This window comes from Protopterus annectens, chromosome 12.part0, assembly GCF_019279795.1.
Source record: "Protopterus annectens isolate FY-2018-M chromosome 12.part0, PAN1.0, whole genome shotgun sequence".
NCBI lineage: Eukaryota > Metazoa > Chordata > Ceratodontiformes > Protopteridae > Protopterus > Protopterus annectens.
Window position 1 is genome coordinate 799,607,524 of NC_056746.1, and position 15,628 is coordinate 799,623,151.

Here is a 15,628-nt window from a genome sequence, read left to right on the forward strand (position 1 = left end):
ATACTGCAAAACAACACTGAAGGAGCAAAAAACAATATTAAAATCCAATGCTCTTTAGCACTGGACAGGTTGCAAAAGTGCTTACCTTCAATAAAGAGCATTGGATTTTACATTGTTTTTAGGTTCATAGGTAGATACTAGGCTATCTGCTCTAGGGCATTTATAAGCCTAGCCAGAGTGTATTTGGCTTCCGCCTCCCTATTAGATTAGCCTACTGTGCCTGTAAAGTAGGTCACAGAAGGCACCCTTTTAAGATTAGTTTACTGTGCCTCTGTCTAGCAGAGACACAGAAGAGATCCCAGGGGTGAATTTGCAATTTCCCATCCACGTGTCCAGATTTCGCTTGAAGAGAGTCAGTGAGGGGCTATGTCTAACATGAATTGGGATTCTATTCCAGAGTGAGGGGAGCCTCTGGGAAATGAATCTGTCCCTCCAGCATGTCCTATTTATTTTTGTGCTGAGGTTTAGGTCCCAGGAGTGTGTAGCTTTAAGGGACTTGGATTTTTTGAGGTGGAGCATGTCCATTAATTCTGGGTTTGACATGGCTTTGTACATCAGGCATAGATTGCCTCTGAGTAGGCGGTAAGCAACTGAGTACAGCTGGAGTTTCTTTAGTCGAGCTGCATAGGACATCTGTTTGTAGCCCATGATCCATTTGGTGAGGTACTTTTGGGGTCTCTCCAGTTGCTGCAGGTGTTGGGTAAGGTACATCCCAAAAGGGGCATTGTATTTAATTATGGGCCTGATGAGTGACGAGTAGAGGGGCACAATGACCTCTCTTGATCTAGATGCAAACCCTTTCGTGATAAGGTGGGCTATATAGAAGGTCTTTCTAACCACTTTTGCAACGTGATTATCAAAGGAGAGATTACCATCTACGTTGGTCCCCAAATCTCTAATTACTTCTTCTGTACTTAATGGATTACCACCTATGTGGTAATTTGTGGGCACCTTGTTTTTCCCAAAGGGGATGACTATGCACTTTTTAGCATTTAGCTTGAGGCCGTGGCTCTGGCACCAAGCATCCGTCTCTGTGAGACCCTTTTGGAGGATGCTTGTGTCAGCTGGAGATTCGATTATGGCCCCCAGTTTGCAGTCATCTGTGAACTTTGTCAGCCATAATCCCCCCGTGTTAGCTTGAACCTCAGAGAGGTATATACCGAACAAGAGAGGTCCCAGAACTGAGCCCTGTGGGATGCCACTTGTAACTGGTTTGGATTCGGACATGGCACCTGTGATTCTGACCATGTGGGTTCTATCTCTGAGCCAGTTTGCAACCCATCTTGTGATATAGGGGTTGATATTTAAGCTGGTAAGCTTATTTATGATGCCCGAGTGGGGTATTGTGTCGAAGGCTTTTGTGAGGTCCAGGTAGGCTGTGTGGACTACTTTGCCCTCATCTATGGCTTTGGTAACTGTTTCAAAGAAATCAACTAGGTTTAAGAGGTAAGATCTGCCCTTAACAAAGCTGAATTGGGTAGGGTCCAGTGTCTGGAGGCTCCCAATGTCTTTGTTTATGAGTTCCATGATAATACGCTCCATAGCTTTACAGACCAGACTAGTCTGGCTTATGGGGCGATAGTTTCTGGTGTCCATTGTGGCACCACCTTTGTGGAGTGGGACCACTGTAGCTGTACGCCATTCTTTTGCTCCTTCAGTGAGGTTTTGCAGTATCAGGAGTTCACATTTTTGTTTGGAATATTTGCCTTGGTGTGTTCTCTCCTGTACTCCACAACTGGGCTTCTCCTCTTTTTTAACTCAATGATAGGTCTGACTTCCTTGGACTTAGATGCCATACCTTTGTTTATAACTTGCGCAACATGGAATGATTTCCTCACCACTGTAGAAATGTGATGATGAAAGGCTACATTACTATCTGTGTGTGTCCCTAAGTCCCTGACTACTGGGTCAACTCTAAGGGGTGTGTTGTCAATATGATAGTTAACAGGTATGGATGACTTCCCAAAGGATACTATTATGCATTTCTTGGCATTTAGTTTTAGTCCATGGCTCTGACACCAGTTGTTTGTCTGTGTCAGCCCTTCCTGGAGAACATTTGTGTCAGTATGGGATTCAATGACAGCTCCTAATTTGCAATCATCTGCAAATTTAGTCTTAGACTTCTGAGAAGTAAATGCCAAAAAGGAGCAGTCTAAGGACAGATCCCTGAGGGACTCCACTTGTGACTGGCCTCTTTGTAGAGGTGGACTCCCCAATTCTAACTTCCTGGGTCCTGTCTGTGAGCCAGTTGCCTATCCACTGGGTGACATACGGGTTTGTAGATAACCTCTTGAGTTTGTCATCAATGCCCAAGTGAGGTATTGTGTGAAATGCCTTGGCCAGTTTAAGGTAGGCAGTGTGAATGATTTTGCCCTTACCCATTGCCTTCTCCAAGTTGTCCACCAGGTTGAGTAGGCATGAATTGCCCTTTACAAAACCAAAATGGGTTGGGTCCAGTGTCTGGAGGTTTATTATATCTTTGCTGATCATCTCCATGATAATTCTTTCCTTGGTTTTACATATAAGACTAGTGAGACTTATGGGTCTGTAGTTTCCAGGGTCTGTAGGTGGCCCACCTTTGTGCAGAGAGATGACTGTTGCCTTTCTTCATTCATGAGGCACAAAGCCTGTTTGGAGGCTACAGTTAAATAGTAATTCCAGAGGCCCTAATAGGTCATGTTTCATGCTATTTAGAAGGTATTCTCGGATACTGCCTGGGCCCATTGATGCAGTGTTCTTGGTCTTAGAGAGAGCATTAAGGACATGTTCCCTAATGATAGTATTCTCAGGGTTTATAGGGCGTTGGAATTTTGCCAGGTTTTCATTTAATAGCAGGAGGTTAGCCTTAGAATAGTTCCTGAATATTCCCAGTTTAGCTGGGGGTCCAGGTTTTATTTTACTTCAAATGAGACCATTTTGTGGTCTGACCTTACCAGGTAATGCATTACAGTAGGGGGTGTGTAGCAGTCTCCCATATTAGTGAGGACCGGATCCAGTATGGTTGCACCCCTGGTTGGTGTATTGATTATCTGGTCCAGGGAGTTTGTGTTTACAAAAATCCAAGAATCTCTGTGCATGTACGTTTGATGTCGTATAGGATTCCCAGTTATTAGTGGGGTAATTAGAGTCACTCATGAATATGGTATTACGTTGGATGGTTAGTGTTTCTAATTAGTATAAATACATGGTATGGGTTTCCTGGGTCATAGAGGGGGATCTATAGCTTGCAAGGAAGTGGTACTGGATTTTACTTATGGTGATTTGAACATGGAGCAGCTCAAGTGCATTGTCCTGTTTGACCAGCCTTGAAGTATATTTATTTTTTATGTAAATAGAGAATACAAGAAAACAAACCATATTAACATATTTCTAGTTCCAAATGTTATACATCACATATATTCTTTTGTATATTGATCATCAATTCAAAATTACACAAATTGATCATTTCCTGTCCTCTCTTAAACCTGACTCCTCCACAAAAACATTATTTACAAGTATTATTCCTGCAATTTCTACTATTTTTTATTAGAGTTTACTCCATCCCTTTTCTAAAGATCCCACTTCCAGTCCTTTTATCTTTGTTACAATATTCAATATTTCAAATACATTTGGTTTAGACGGTGATTCCCATTTTCTAATAATTGCTTTTTGGCAGCTAGCAGAATTAAACTTAATAAGGCCTTACTATGTCTAGGCAATTCAGATCCTGTATTCCAGCTAAAAAAAAAAAAAGAATAATTTCCATAGTTACATCCATTTGCTCACCCAATACATCTGACAGAGTACTCTGTATGGATTTTTTAAAGTCTGCCATTTTATTACATAAGTCCCGCCATTGATTCCTTGTAAATTGCTTATCCAGTCTCTCTTCCCAGTTGTTTTAACCTCCTTTGAATGATTCTTATAAATTACCGTGCAGTATTTTATATGCCTTACAAATTATCCCCTTTTTAACATCAGCTTCTGTTGTAGATTAGTGTATGCATATTGTCATGACCAATAGTGACACTATACAAGGTGCAGGAACTTCACTGTAAATGCATATGATGTGAAGGACAGCTCTTGATGAGTCATTATGCTATTTACTTCTGTGAGCCTGTTATTCTTTCAGGGAACAATGTAAATCATATAACCGAGCACAGCATGAACCATCAAGTAATGTTAATAACTGCTATGAAGTTCCAACAGAGAATGGTGCCAGTAATGGCTCTACACAATGTCTCTGCTTGTCAGTATTTGGAATTAAAATACAGAAGGCAGTATACAAACTGATGTTAAAGGTGTTATTCCACTATGTACCTCATGATCCTCGTGTTAAGTCTTATGGAAGGATCTGTTGTGATATCCTGTTAAAATTTGTGACTCCTGGGCTAGAGGAACATGATCCAACACTAAAATTATCTGAAAATATAAAACAGTGTGCCATCTAAATTACTTAAAAAAGAATGAAAACTGTATCACAAGTCATGGGGTGGGGGGTGGCCAGAGACAGCAGATGTAATAAAAACATTTTAATATAAAAAAAATAAAAATAAAAAAAAATATGCAGTTACTGAAAATAAACAAGTATAAATCTAAGAAGTGAGTTCCTTGAGGCATTTGAGTCACGTCAGAGTTATTTTATTAACTATCATTACTAACATTACTAAATATAATTTATTATTAAAATATATTATTAATAAGAGGAAGGCTGCAGTAAATGGAGGATACAGTTATGGGGTGGGCACAACAGTTAAGTTGTTACCTCACACATTCATAGGGGTTGGTTTACCCTCATTTTGACAAAAAAATAAAATAAACAATAATAATATATAGGAATAACTTTTTATAATGTGGGGCACAGATCAATCATTCATTTAAGGGTTTCTTTGGGGCAAACTTGTGCATACTGTATATAAAAACATTGTCTACATCAATAAAAATCTGTTAATAGGACAGTAAAAATACTAATAAAATAGGAATTTATAGTCAAAGGTTTCCATGTTTGAGCATTGCCTGGCTTTTTACCTCCATGGACAGGTGAAGGGATTTAAGTTTCTTTTTAGTGATGCCTTACCTTTCGTACCAAGGTGGTGCAGTTAAAGCGTTGTGTTAGGGCACACTTTCAGATTATTTTTCTGCATATGGTCCGATTCTTTAGTGCAATACATTACCTAGTTTAAATATGCTTTGGTTAATTAGGGATATGTTGGGTGTGGGTGCCTGAGAAGTGTGGGGCAGAGATGCTATTATGTTTGTTTTAACATTTTGGATTTAAGTTCCAGTTGCAGGTGGTTGCTTATCCGGATCAGTTGCTGCATGTTGTTTGTGTGGAAAGTGTTGAGTTAATGTGGAGGAAGGTTTGGAGCCCACCTAGGCGGAATTCAGTCCCAGTTTTGATATTCTGCTTCCAGCTGGGGACTGTGTGTCAGTAAATGGTATTACATACAAAAATTATGATGATATGACTGGCACAATGATTTTATAATGAATTTTGTAATGCTGGTGTCATTTTGTTAAGCTCTTTGGGCATGGTATATCAGGTACCCCTTTTGTAGACAGTTATTACCTCAGCACTGAATTTGTTAGTCTAGCTGTCTTTTCTTTCAGTTAAAGAGCGTGGGGTACACCCTTGGTTTTGGGCAGGGTTATTTGTGGAGGATAGGTTCATGGCATTCTGGAACCCCCACAGCAGCTTAGCTGTTTTAGTCACGGTGACATTTTTCAGTCAGGGCATGAGCAGGAAAACATCCTGAGGGCTGCACATTCCAGCACCTTGCAGCAGCACAGCATCCACATTTTCATTGGCTTGTCAATTTTAACTGGAATTCTGAGTGGTTTTAATTCGTCATACCTTCCTGTTCCTCCTTTTTTTTTGCATGTGTGCGTGTGTGTTATTCCCTGTGTTAATCCTTTCTATTTTTTAGATTCCACTATGATCCGGTTCATTAAGGAGAGAAGGCTGCATCTGTCGCAGGAGGCTCAAGGCTTGCTATCTAAATTCGAAACAGTGGGGGCAGCTGAGCAGGGCCAAAATTCCAAGAAGAGACCATCACTGAATTCAGAAGAAGGTGCAGCCACAGCTGAAGGACCAGCCCCAGCTAAAAAGGCTTAGAAGAAGACCAGCAGGCATTCCTCTGGCCAAAGGGTCACCCCTTCCTGCTCATCTTAATTATCAACCGAAGCATAAGGTAATATCTCTATTGGGTCTACAAGGCTTAGTATTATTGGTAGGTGTCAGTCTTCTGAAGAGTGTTTAGATGAGTTCATAAATTCTTTGCTGGAAGAAAGGAGGGTTAGGCTGTTTGACTTAGCCCTAGAAAGGAACTTACTCTATTTCTGCAGCTCCGAGTTCTGGAGAGCAAGCAGGTACTGATGCTGGCTAGCTCAGCTTTACAGGTTGCAATTTCCCTGGCTCTCACATCATAACACATGTTCCCACTACGGTCAAAGACAAGATTATAAAAATGGGAGTGTGTTGATACTTTTGATCCAGTGGATAATAAAATGAGGGCATTACATGCATCCTGGGTGCTGACAACATGTCTAACAAGGACTTGATGGCAGCCTTAGCAGCCATCAGGAAGAAGGTGTCAGACAAGATACCAGTCAGGAACTAGGACACTTGGTCACTGGGTTTTCGTGTATTTATGGGGGTGATCACTGAGAAAGACTCCAGTCAGGAACTGCCTTTATTAGCTTACTTTGTGGCCATACAGGAAGCCCACCATATGAAAGGGGTTCCTGGTTGGCTGAATTATGATCAGCATTTTAGGAAGCTGAAAACTCTTGATAAGTCTCTCAGGTGGGAGTCAAGGCATCTTAACATATGGCTCAGTGCTATGATGGACAAGGAGGCGGCTACTGGGATCGCTGGAGGGATTGTTAAAGAAAAGGATACAAAGCTTTGCTGTGCCTTCAACCAAGGTAAAAGCATCTGGCCCACTTGCAAATTCAGCCACTTGTGTCCAGGATCTGGGAAAGGTCATCCTGCTTTCAGGTGCTGGGGCTTGGTTGCTAGGGACAAGCTTATCTTTTCCACTTCTCAGGCAGAAGGGAGAGATTTGGAGCGGGTGCAACAACTCCTTTTGGGCTAAGCCACCTTATTGCAGACATGGGGGGGCTTTGGCAGGGGATTTCAACATACCACAGTAGGCTCATTCTCTCATTTGTCTAGATAGATTATCCTGCCAATTGTAAGGTTATACAAATCAGAGGGCAGCAGCCACTTTTCTTAAAGACTTCTCCAATGGCTTTCCTATTCATTCCACAGCCCTGTTAGATTCTAAGTTAGTTAACAATATGTCATCCATCAAAAGGCATGAACACATTGCTGCTATGTTGATAGAGAAAGAGAGATTAGCTGGCAGGATAACTGGACACTTTTCCACTCCTCCATGGCCTTTGTTTAAGAATGTTCACATCAGCCTGGTTCCCAAAAAACAGGAAGGTGAGTTCAGTTTGATTCATCATTTGTCTCACCAGCAGGGGGTTCCGTCAATGATTTTATTGACAGTGAGATGATCAAGGTGCACTACTCCTGTTTGGACCAGGCAGCAGTGGTTATTTTGGGCTATTCTGACCCCTGGCTCTGTAAGATGGATATTCAATCTGCTTTCTGTCTTCTCCCTGTGAGACAAGATTAGGTTTTCAGTTTGACGGCAAAATATTTTTTCACTCTGCTGTGCCAGTGGGGTGCACTGTAGCTTGTGCAACATTCAAAGTACTTAGCACAGTTTCACTTTGGTGCTGGCAACAACGAGCAGCCCACCAGTCAGCAGATGATTTTCTGATAGTGGGGAAGGGTTAGGATGGTGCTTCAGAAGGCAGGTCTATTTTTAAGTGGGTTTGCTATGAGTTAGGGGTACCGTTGGCCGGTGACAAGTCAAAAGGACCGGGTCAAGTCCTAACTTTTCTAGGTTTAGAAGTCAATACCACTGATAATTCATTCAAGCTTCCTTCACCCAAACTTCAACAAGTCTGACAGTTACTTTGAAGATTTTTGGGTTCCAGTAAAGTTTGCGTAGGAGACATCATGCAATTAAATGGGTTTCTGAACTTTGCCTGCAGGGTAGCTTCTCTAGGCAGGACTATTCTGCGGTCCATATCTGACTTGTTGTAGGGTAACAGGCCCAAGTACCACCTTGTGTGGTTGACCTGAAGGGTCAAGGATGACCTTTGGCTATGGTTCACATTCTTGAGCCAGTTCAATGGAGTTTCTTTTTGGCAGTCCCCTTGGACCACTGCTTTTCATTGATGCAGCAGTGAGATCTGGTATGGCGGGGTTATTTCCTGGGCAGTTGGTTTGACAAAAGGTGTCCAGAAAGCTGGCCAGTGGCAAGAAGGAGGGACATTATGTTTTTAGAAATATTTCCCATTTGGGTGGCAGCTTTAGTATGAAAGGACAGGTTACATAAGAAAAGGTTCATTTTTCACTCGAATAATATCTCTGTTGTGGCCGCTCTCAGAAAACATTTTTCCAGTTCCAAGTGCGTCCACTTGGTTATTAGGCTTTTGGCTTTTCTGAGTCTAGAGATTAATTTGTCATTTTCATGTTTTCATGTCCCTGGTTATCTTAACCCTATAGCTGGCAGTCTCTCCCATTTCCAATTTGCCAAGCTTTGCCTATTGGCCAAGCATTCAGATCCAAAGGGCACCCCAGTTCCTGTGGGAGTCTGGCAAATTGGAGAAGACTAGCATTATAGCTCTTGGCAAGTTCTTGGGCCAGCAATACCAGGAAGGCATATTCATCATCAAGTCAGGTTTTTTAAGACTTTCGACAAGTCTTTGATCTCTGGTACCAGGACATAAGAAGTACAGTTGTTACTTCAACTTTAGTGGTCAGGCCTGCTGCTGGGGATTCACATAAAACTCCCAGAGTACACCTTGCAGCTTTCGGATGGTTGTTTTGTCAGACAACTGGGTTACTGGGTGGGTACTCAAGGGCTTTGAGAATATTTGGGTACCTTTCCAGGATTCCAGAAAACCAGTTGGGAGACAACTCCTTCCTCTTGTTATTAGAGGACTCTAGAAGACACTGGGTGAATTTCATATGTTTGTTACTATAGTGGATTTGCTCACATTCTTATATGTGGGTGTTTTCCGTGCCAATGAATTACTCATTTACCTTTGTTGGGAGGACCTTGTCAACCACAGTAATTTCATTCTGATTTGGTTAAAAAAATCTAAGACTGATCAAGCTGGGAAAGGACAGCAGGTGCGTTTAGATAAGGCCAGTGGACTGGCCATTTACCCAGTGCATTGGGTCAGACTGCTATATTATATTACTCCCACAAAGAAAAGATCAGGCTTAGTTTTCTAGTAGGTTTCGGGCAGTACTTTTAACCTATTGGAGGTTAACACATTTCTTACACAGGCCATGGCAGGGTAATGAATTCACCCACAAGGTTACTCCTCGCATTCCTTCCGAATAAGTCGTACCTCTCACTTGGCCATAGAAGGGCATTCTTTGCAGGTCATTCAAAGAATGGGAAGGTGGGTTTCTGATGCCTTTTTATCATACATCAGTCATTAATTTTTACTTCTGTTACAGGGAAGGAGGTCTTTTGGCTCTTGGGCCATTTTTTCTTTGAGAGAGCTTCAATCGGAGCCTTGGCCCACCCAATTGGTCACTCAAGTTCTTTTGATCTTAACTGTTGGGCAGTTTGTTCTTTTATTTTCCCTGACCTTAGTTGGTTTAAATTCTGGGAAATCTAGCATAAGATTACCATGGAAGAAGCCTTACCCAGAACTGTGATAATTCACCTCGGGGGTAATGACCTGGGTCAAGCCCCAAAAAAAAAAATGCTGTTGGCCAGAATTCTGTCTGACATGCACCAGTCAAGACAGTTGAATCTGAATTTGTTTCTTGTTTTTTTTTTTTGGTCTGCTCTCATCTCGAGACTTTACTGGAAAGGCGCTAGAAGGTCTGGTGCTACTGAGAGAACCAGGTGTTTCATCAACCATAGAGTCAAGTGGGCTGCTAGTCAGATTGGTTTCCAGGTATTTGAGCACAGTAATACTGACAGACAGAGCCTGATTTCTATGATTTGGACAATGTTCATTTGAATAACATGAGTTTTGATTTATTTAATTTAGGTATTGTTTTTGCGGTTCAGGAGTTTTTGAAAGTTTAACTTGGTTTCTTCCATGACCCAGATTCTCCTTGAGAGGCTGGCTATTTAGGGGGAACGGTATGTCAAATGCTGGGTTGGCGGTGGCCTTACAGCTTTACCTCCCATGTGTCCCCCCATTTCTGTTCAGTGGTCTCAGCTCTTCTCAAGTTGGACCCAGATTTGACTGGTGGCCACATCAACCGATATGTGGCTTGTAAGGATGATTTAGATGGGTTCCCATGTGTCCCCCCATTTCTGTTCAGTGGTCTCAGCTCTTCTCAAGTTGGACCCAGATTTGACTGGTGGCCACATCAACCGATATGTGGCTTGTAAGGATGAGTTAGATGGGTTTACCACTAGGTCTGAGGTAGCCTGGAATACACACCCATTTTTTTTTTGTTGTGGCAGCTGTAGGAGGCTTAGTTATGCCAACTGGCTTGAGGTAATGGTTTGATAGTTATTGGTTTATATGTTGCATCTGAATTACTGTGGCATCACTATTGGTTATCAATGGCTGTTATTTCATAAAAGGTCTCAAAGTCAATCTGGTGTCCTTTCTGACTCAGCTCAGCAGAGAACAATGACTTACCTGTATCGGCTCATAGCCCATGATCCCGTGAGTGAGTTGTCATCAGTGTATGTGAACAGACATACTCCCTATTTAAGGGAATGCTTTGCCTTCTGCGTGACAGATCTGTCAGCAGGCATGCGGAACCACCCTCTCAACTGTCAATTGCAAGGTCAGGTGATGGTCTTATGGCTTCACCCCACCCTTGTGTTCCCCCTGTTCCTGTTCAGCAGCCTCAGCTCTCCACAAGTTGGATCCAGATTTGACTGGAGGCCACATCAAGGGGTATGTGGCTTGTAAGGATGAGTTAGATGAGTTTGCCACCAGGTCCAAGGTAGTTTGGAATAAACATTCAGTTTTTCAGAAGTGGCAGCTGAAACAGGCAGAGTTACACCAACCAGCTTGAGGTAATGGTTTGATGGTTATTGGTTTATATGTTGCATTTGAATTATTGTGGCATCATTACTGGTTGTCAGTGGCTGTTATTTAATAAAAGGTCGCAAAGTCAATCTGGTGTGCTTTATGACTCGGCTCAGTGGATAACAAAGCTTATATAAACTTGGGGAAGAATTTATTTTTACTTTTGTTAATCAGGACATGTCAGCTAAGCATACTGAAAAGCCCCTTTCCAGTGGCAGCCCAGGAGAAAAATTCCAATTAATCAACTGAGATATAAAAGTACAATGAATACGTGAAGTAGTAAAAATCATTACGAAATGCAGATGAGTGACACAAACTAATTTTTACAATAACTAATAAGTTAATTCTTTCTGCTATCATCTGCGACACAGTAAATGAGCTTACCAGCTATGGCATGTTCATCATATTTATTGCAAGGTGCTCTTATTACCAGATTATTAGATGCAGTACAAAACTGAAGTCAGCAATACAGACTCAACACTGTTATCTACTGTTTAGCAAATTCTGGCACATACTGAGGAAAGACATTATTAAATGGCTAGATACAATGCATGAAGCCTTTTGTGACAGCATTTACTCAAGCACAGGTTGGAGATCCTGCTAGCAAACAGCCTTTACAAGTTGGCACAGATCTGAGTCCTGTAGGGTAAATCAGAAATTAGGCTGGTGGTTCAAATGCAAAAGTACCATTTAAAGCCCAAGCTCTGCAGAGTTAGGTAAGAAAGTAAAAAAAAAGTCAAAAAGTAACTGAAGAAACATTGCTCAGGTTAACGTTATTCCTGAATTAGATAACAAGTATTTTAACATAGTATAAGAAACCACAAACTTGTCAGGGAACTTTCATTCTGTGAATACAAAACTTGAGTGTCACCAGGAAATTCCAGGATGAATGTACATATAACGATAAAATTCAAACACAGACTCCAGTCGAATGGGTGTAACGGATGTAACTAAGTTACTCTTACAATGCCAGCACAAGCACAACAATCACACGGAAGGGAAGAGGGTAATCTTCTAACAAAAAGAAACAATGCACACAGTCAGCATAGAGGAAAGGCATATCTTCTAACTCCTAATGAAGGGGAACCCATTCATATCAGAAATACAGAGAAGGAACTTGTAATAACAGCCATGCAGAAAGTTAATTGGAGAATAAATAAGGCAAATGTCAGCTAATTTTCTAAGCAGAGAAAATCCTGTGCCATGAAGAGTATTAAGACCACGCTGTGTCCCTATTCAAAGTGCCACGGTCACGATTCTAGAGTCTTACGCCCCTCACCACTATTATGAACTCTGTACTCTACCCACCATGTTCATAGCAATGAGAGCATCTGGGTTCAGAAATGTATCTTTGTCATTAAAATGCTAACTCCAGTCAGAAATATAAAATAAACATATATTTAGTGATATTTTGGTCTTATATGCAGTGCTAACCCCTTTGCATCATTCTAGGTGGTTAGTATTATTTTACACTTTATGTGCCAAAATGGATGTCACGGCTGACATACTGATGATGTGATATTGGTATTTCTATTATTTCTTCTTTCTTCCATGAGGTTCTTTGACTGCACAGAATATGACAAAATTGAAATACCATGATTTAATGCGTTTTCTCTTGCATTTACTTGCAATAAAAATTCTGTAAATCATTGTCTTATCAGAAAAAAATGTCTGTTTCTTTTTTACTGATTCAGGCAGATTTGTGCTATCAGTGTGCTGTAAAATATATTTTATCTTATTTTTAAATCTTCTAAAAAAAGTAGCTAAATTACCAATGTATATTATACTCCCTGATTACAGTCCCTAGTTATTTCTCTCATTGTCCCATACAGTGTACAGCTAAGTTGTGCAGATTTCCCTGGGTAACATATTCGTTCATCTGTGATTAAAGATTCACACTTCATATACCTGGTCTTGCAGGCTTTAAGCAGTTTTCTGGTATGCAGTGTAGTCTAGTAACTCACATAAATCATGCAGACCAAAACATATTCCCACACTAAATAATATAAGATTTCAGTTGCAAAAAATATGGTGATGGAATGTTAGGAATCTGATATCTATGTAGGACACGTTAAGAACAAACAGTCACTCCTTTGTTAGTGTTTAACAAAAATTTGTTATTGTATGAGGTAAACCTTTTGCAGGAGGTAAAGCTGGTAGGAGGGAGGGCATATGCTTTAATTTCAGGTCACATTAACAAACATTGTGAATGCTTGGACAATGTCAGCAGGCAGCATTTGGTCGGATGAAATGACCTCAATAAACTAACTTCTGTGGGTCTGCTGCCCTTTGCAGTTATACATAAAAGTCTTGTTCTGAATGCTGGAACTTGCTGTGTCCTGTCTCTTACTCTATTACTTATGTCTCTGGCTAGTTTGCCACTGTAACATAGTCAATGCCCAAGAGTTTAGATCCCTAGACTACCAGAGAAATGTTATGCTGGTGAATGGAAAAAGTCAGAAACTGAATTACCATCAATGTGCCACATTCGCTCAAAAGAAAGAAAGCATTACAACCAAAGATACTGATATCATAGTTACAAAGCCAGGAATTACTGGATTTACTGTGCAAGAATGTATACAGTGGTGATGAAAAGAGGGAAGACACGGCAGACCACCACCACAGTCATCTTCAGAGCTTTGGAAATGGGACCATCCTAGCACTGCAATACTTGACGATGTAGTGACTTATTGTGTATATATTGTATATATATATATATATATATATATATATATATATATATATATATATATATATATAATTTTCTCAGAATGAGATTGTTGTCTGTTTTCTTTAGATAGGTATTTGTATTGTTTATTTGTGTTTTTGAGTTATCGTATTGTTGTTATTATTTGAAAAAAGAAAATTGAAATAAAGAGATTTTGGAAAAAAAAAAAGATGCAAATAGGCTAATAATTAACACAGATGATGTGTGATTGCTCTTCATACAGTTAAATTGCACACACACACACATACACACACACACACACACACACACACACACACACACACACACACACAAACTCTTACACACACAATACAGACAAGCCTTCTGCTTAAGTATTGTTAGAATCAAGGAACTATAAAAGGAAAACATTAGCTCTTACTTGAGAAACTACCCCAAGACCTCCAGCATTCTATGCTGGTGTCACTGGCATTGAACTAACAAAAGTCTTTGGACTGATAGACAGTGAACTTTTCCCTTAAAAGCCCTTTTCATTTCTACCAGGAAACCCCCTATCATGGTAATTAAGTTCAAATTACACACACACACACACACACGCACAGAAAGAAATCTTTTGTGTAGGCATTGTTAGACTCATGGAGCTACGAAAACAAAATTTTAGCTGTTATTTGGGACTCAAACTCAAGACCTCCAACATTCCATGCTGGTGTCACTGCTGCACAACTAACAAGACCCTTAAGGCAGACAGGCATTGATTTACCTTTCCCTTAATTCTTTCTCACTGAGACTGAGTGGAATTTCACACTGACACCTGCACATTTCCTGTTTGAACAGCTTTTGCCTGAGCTAAAACTCTTAAGAATACAGTTTTTGGCATACCTACAAACAAATGCATGCATCTCAAGAACTATAAAAGCTACAAAAAAGTTAAAATACAGGTCTATATCACATAGTCGAAGTTCCATAACTCCGAACACTTAATGGTCGAACCATTAAGTTCGAAGTTACAAAACTTCGACTACGGAAAAAAAACAAACAACGGACAACAAAATAAATTGTTGTAAGCAGGGTGCAAGCCCCCCTGCACCCCCCACATCCCCCATTACTTAAATATAGCAACTCTGAGATCGCACCACATTGAACAAAATGGAAACCTCTACTTATGGAGATTTCCATTCAAACGCTCGAACTTTTACAAATTCAAACTTATGGTCTCGACCATATGTGATTCAAACTTGTAAAAGTTTGACTACGTGACAGGGAACCTTAAAATACAAACGTTATTCAAGACACGCCTTTTCATAATGGTGATAATATGGCAGACAGACACAATTTTAATTTTATATGGAACAAGTAATTAGATATATACATTACTAAAATTATACAAACAACAATTAATATTCTATAACCATAACAGATAGACCCCTGGTATCAGTGTGGCTTTTGTTTGTGTAGATGTAATCTTCAAGTTGCAAAGTAGTTTTGTAGATATCACTCAGTTTTTGAGATATTTGCATAATTATAGTTTGTATGCATATTTGCATGACAAATAAATGTAAATATCTGCAAAGCACTGCTAGTCAGACATCAAGTATCATGGCAAAGTTTCTCCAGCATTGTGTATGCTTTCATATGACACCATATAAACACTTTCTGATACATGGTTTAGTATGATTATTAACACATGGAGTACACTCAACATATTTCTGGAAAATAAATCACGTTTTCCAGTACTGATTAAATTGTTAGAGGGGCCGTTCACAAGATCTATGTTGAGTGGGCATGTAAAATATTATTCTACAATGCATCCAGGTAGATGATGCCTTAGATATTTACAGAAATATGACATTTATGCAAATA

General features: G+C 40.2%; 1 protein-coding gene across 1 annotated transcript in view; it reads right to left on the reverse strand.

Moving 5' to 3' along the window:
- The window catches only part of KIAA1217 (KIAA1217 ortholog), a 2,251,763-nt gene that overhangs the window by 1,870,976 nt on the left and 365,159 nt on the right, over nucleotides 1-15,628 (reverse strand). The gene's annotated exons all lie outside the window — the stretch shown is intronic.